The sequence below is a fragment of the Gigantopelta aegis genome, chromosome 10, assembly GCF_016097555.1.
Source record: "Gigantopelta aegis isolate Gae_Host chromosome 10, Gae_host_genome, whole genome shotgun sequence".
Taxonomy (NCBI): Eukaryota; Metazoa; Mollusca; class Gastropoda; order Neomphalida; family Peltospiridae; genus Gigantopelta; species Gigantopelta aegis.
In genome coordinates, this window is record NC_054708.1 from 6,987,069 (window position 1) to 6,992,459 (window position 5,391).

Below are 5,391 nucleotides of genomic sequence, written 5' to 3' on the forward strand. Positions count from 1 at the left end.
TCATTGTTCTCAAAACCGACAATGCCCCAAGTTGTCTTTTAACGTCACGCAGACAACCTGCAATTTGCGCGACTAGAACACCACTGTAGTTTTTGTGAAGCTTCTATTCACCGAGTTACGCGGTCTCTAAGCGTGGAATTATCTGATTCCTCCAGATCTTCCTAATTGTAATCAGCGAATATACCGAGACTTTGGCCTGGACCTGACGTGTTAAAGTTTGCTGAGAACTTCTCATGGTGGCGCCAGACATCTTACCGAGGGTGGTGGAAATCCTCAAAACAAATTCTAACAACAACGGCTTGTTTTCTTACTGCGCCGACTTCTTCAGCTGCCCGTCTAATTAGGCTCAAGCGATCACATTTTCTTTAATGGAAGAACAAGATAGTACCATACAAACAAAAATATGTAATTGTCAAAGACAAATAATATTTTACCTTGACGTTTGTTTGCTATGAAACATAATGAAAGAGGTAATACTAATGATGGTACTGGTGAAACTGATAATAACGACCCGTCCGTGTGTCCATTTGTCCGTCAGTTGTTTGAGAGTAGAAACTGTCTGTGCGAGAGACAGTAAAGATTAAAAAGTAAAACTTTGTTGTGTTTAACGAGCACCTTGATTTTCGATCATCGGGTTTTGGATGTCAAACATTTGGTTTATTTAACGACGCACTCAACACATTCTTTTTACGGTTATATGGCGTCGGATATAGACTTAGAGAAAAACCCGCTACATTTTTTTTTTCATTAGTAGCAAGGGATCTTTTATATGCACTTTCTACATTTTTTCCATTAGTAGCAAGGGATCTTTTATATGCACTTTTCCACAAACAAAACAGTACATACCCAACCTTTAGCCAGTGGTGGTTCACTGGTTGGAACGGGAAACCCATTTGAGAATGGGTCAACTTAGATGATTCGATCCTACGACGCAAACACCTCAAGCGAGCGCTCTACCGACTGAACTATTCATTAAGTAGTGATCAGAGTTAAACTAAATACTAACACTACGTTATTCTCGCTACTACCCCTACACACATGGACGAGTACATACACGTGTGTACTGTGAAGAAAACCAATACCCAAAACATAATATATAGTTACATATAAGATTAAATAAATACATTTTCATTTTACTTTTATGACATGTACATAACGCTATATTATGACTTAATATTTAACTTCTACGTAATATACTAAAACTCTTGATACGTAACCAATATCATTCTGTATATACATCACTGGGATTCATTTCAACTTATTTTCGTGCTTATATCCAATTAAGGTTCAAGCACGCTGTCCTGGGCACACACCTCAGCTATCTGGGCTGTCTGTCCATGACAATGGGTTAGTTGTTTAGTGGTTAGTGAAAGAGAAGAGGTTGTAGTGGCCTTATACCTACCCATTGAGCCCACAAGAACTCGCTCTGGGCTGGAGCCGGTACCAGGCTGCGAACCCTGTACCTACCAGCTTGTATTCCGATGACTTAACCACTGCGCCACCGAGGACGGTTGCAGGTTTCATCAACAACAATCCCCTCTACCCTCAGAAAACATTCTACGACAATAAACAACTATCTCTAGGCACCAGTGTTTGTAATTTACACAAGTCCAGTTAGCATTATCACCGTTTCCTGTGAAGACACCTTTACAGTTAGTGACAGTAAATCAACTGATCAGCTAAACGCCCATGTTATTCATCGCGATTTCTTGTCCTTAACTAAAAGCTGTCAGTGCCTCGGGCTGTCCTCCAAATTACATACAGGCATTAATGTAATTATTTAGATAATATATACCGGTAGAAGAATGTCGTTTGAGTTAAGGAAAAGCAGTTATCGAAGGTAGTTATCGAGTGAGGAGAAAATTGAGGGTTTGTGTTAACTTTGAGAGGCCGTAGTATATAATTATTTACCTTTCGCTTGGCCAATAAATCTACGTTTTAACGGGAACTAGCTATTAAATGTTTTGTCCCGAGAAGTTCTCAAATTGACGCCCGTGTTTCTGTCCATAGAATGAGCGCAGGTCATCTGTAAGTTACACAGTTTTCTTATTATGTCATATCATGTCATAGGGTTTTACTTGCACATTCAGAACAAACTGTTGTAGCGCACGACTGTCGTGGGCGCAAGAGCCAGCCTTGGCCGGCTCCCCCGTCCATGACAGGAAAGGTGGGGGGAGGGGAGAGGAGGGACTGCCTGCACTGGCAGGTGCAAGGGAGCACCAGCAGCCCGATCAAATCGGTAGCAGGCGGGTGGTGGTGGTGGTGGTGCTATGGAATTTGAATGGAGCAGTTAAATGCCAAAGAGAAAAGGGTGCGCAATTTTGATTGAGGGAATTTGGCGCAATTTGAACGGTCGGTCGAAAGGTAAATGGCCGAGCTAATATAGGTTTTGATATTAGTGAATCGAGAGTAGCTCGTTAATTTTAGACCTTTACGATGCTGTGGTGTCTCCCTAGGTTGCCCATAGGGCCCTTATAAGGGCCTGACCGCTTCTGGTCGAGGCAACACCAAGTACCAAGTTATTACCATTGAAACCGATCGTTATTTGTAGTTCTACTGTGTGCAGTGATCATAATGGAAGCCCGGTGGAAAAAAATCTCGCCTCGGTTTGGGATCGATCCTCGTCGGCGGGCCCACTGGGCTATTTCTCGTTCTAGCCAGTGCACCACGCCTGGTATATCAAATATCGTGGTGTGTGCTATCCTTGGGAAAATACAGCGGTTTGCCTCTCTAAGACTGTATGCAAAAAAATATTAAATGTTTTAATAAATCAATGTGCTCTAGAAGTGTCGTTAAACAAAACAAACTTTAACATTTTGATCATAATGCTGGGAATGTGTACAAAATAGACACTATACGGGTATTTTCAAACAAAATAATGTCTCATTAATGATTGTAGTAGTAAATATTATAAGTCTACATTAGGGTCTCCACGAGTACTCGAGTACTCGGGCACGGGTCGAGTCTAGCAAAGACTCGAGTCCATTCACAGGACTCGAGTACCCGTACAAGTGAGACAGTGTAGAGCAACTAGTTCAGCAGTAACTAATCAACGATACAAGTTACACGATAATTATATGACTATTTGCTAGTTTCTTTTTTAATCTGGCCGTCCGTTCGTCCGTCCGTCACAATACTGAACGTATCAACGGGTTTCTAAATGCAATACAATGACATGATTTGGCATTCATGTTTAGTGCTGGAATTAAGCTATATAATGCTATTTTACGTTATATTCCTTTGTCTCATTATCATCTTGTGTAAGCGTCGGGTACTCGGGTCCGGGTCGAGTTTGACCCTCGAGTACTCGAGTCCAATATATTGGACTCGTGGAGGCCCTAGTCTACATAGAACGGCTTTCCATATACAACAAAGTTCATATAAATAACTGTTCTATATCATATGTGCTGTCAATTTTAAGGTTGCAGAATGGATACGGCAAGAATTACCGAAGATGAAGAAAGGGCAAACTGGCAAAGGTATACAAATTATCACTACTGTTATACTTGATTGGTTATAGGTATATATGGGAAAGTACATACTAGAGACATGTCACCGCTAACTAAAATACGTGTTCTACATCACAGCAACTGTTTTTCTTTCTCTTTTCCGCTGAATGACATATCTCGTACTTTATTATAACTCATATCAGTGGCGGATCTAAGAAGGGCCCTAGGGGCCCGCCCCCGACTAAATTTTGTGACAGTTATTTTTTTTTAACGTTGGAGAATCGGAGGAATGTAGCGGGTTTCCTCTGTAAGACTATATGTCCAAATTTTCAAATGGTTGACATCCAATAGCCGATGATTAATAAATCAATGTGCTCTAGTGGTGTCGTTAAACAAAACAAACTTTTTGTATACACCAATATGCGTCGGCATAAAGCTGAACATTCCTCCAAATACCTATTTCTTCAGGAGAAAATAAACAACAGGATTATTTTGTGTAGAAAAGATATTACAGAAGTGAATAGGTCCAAGATGTTACACAAGATCTAGCGGCAGTGGCTTGAAAGCCCAATATTCCTCCACCTCAGTGCGGGCAGCTGGTCGACATGGCTCACTTGAGAATGGCAATGGTCCAGTCGTCAGTGTACAGACAGTGTTTTCGCAATGTCTTCAACCAAGATAAACGTCTCTCGGATGTTGGATGTTTGTAAATTTAACAAGCTGCCCCAGGCTTCCTCGGGTTACGACAGAACTTCTTTGAACCAAATTTACGTCAGATTTTAAGTCGTAAAAGGTATACAACTTCGTAACTTCATATTCAAACGTCCACCGCTGGCGCTGTTGCGGAATTTCAGTTAAAAAGGAAAATAGAAATAGAAATATTTAACAACACCATAAACTAAGGATACTTGGTGTCTGCCATATGGTTATAAAATACGTGGGTGGGGAGAGAGAGAGAGAGAGAGAGAGAGAGAGAGAGAGAGAGAGAGAGAGAGAGAGAGAGAGAGAGAGAGAGAGAGAGAGAATCAGAAACAGTGAGACCCACTGAGAGAGAGATATGAAACTCGCTACAGCCACACAGGCTACTCCTTCAAAAACATCTTTTATATGCACTTTTCCGTAGACAAGATAGTACATACCATGACCGTTACTGTACTAATCATTGGACAGTAGTTGGAGGGACAGTAGTTGGAGGGACTGGAAAGTTCACGGAGGGCGTTTGACCCTGCGATCCATCGCACCTCAGGCGCATCCTATATTCTATGCACACGCACACGTAATGCATGGGGGCGGGGAGGGGGGACGTACCCCAGTGGTAAAGTGTTGCCTGATGAGCGGTCGATCTAGGATCGATCCCTGTTGGTATGCCCATTATTATAGTACCATTAATGTTATGAGTTATAATAATGTGTTGATAATTTACCATAGTAGTAATGATAACCATCTGTGAATCAACATACATAATCTTCGGCTCACAGCCAGTTATTGTTGTCCCATTTCGGAAAACATCCTCAATGATTGTGCCACTCTGATAAATTATTGAATAATATTTTTTTTTAATAATAATAATAAACTAACACACAAACAAATAAAACAAAAACAACCAACCAAACAAAAAACAAAAAACAAACAAAAAACAAAACAAAACCCAACGTAGATCTAAATCAAGACCGAATCCAAAGAATATTTCAACAAATCTATAACAAAAATATTAATACCTTTTCACTGCATCGATTACTGTACTGCAGTTCAAAATTAACACAAATTATTACAATATAAAAATTATTATATCTATTATCAGAAACAATTTTTTAGGTTGTGTGTTAAAAGTCAACAGCGACTGTTTATCTGTTATTCAGAGAAGGTATTGGATATTACCGTAACCAGAGCACTGGCCACAGACCGGTATGTCACAAAATGTCTAACTAAAATCCAATTACAT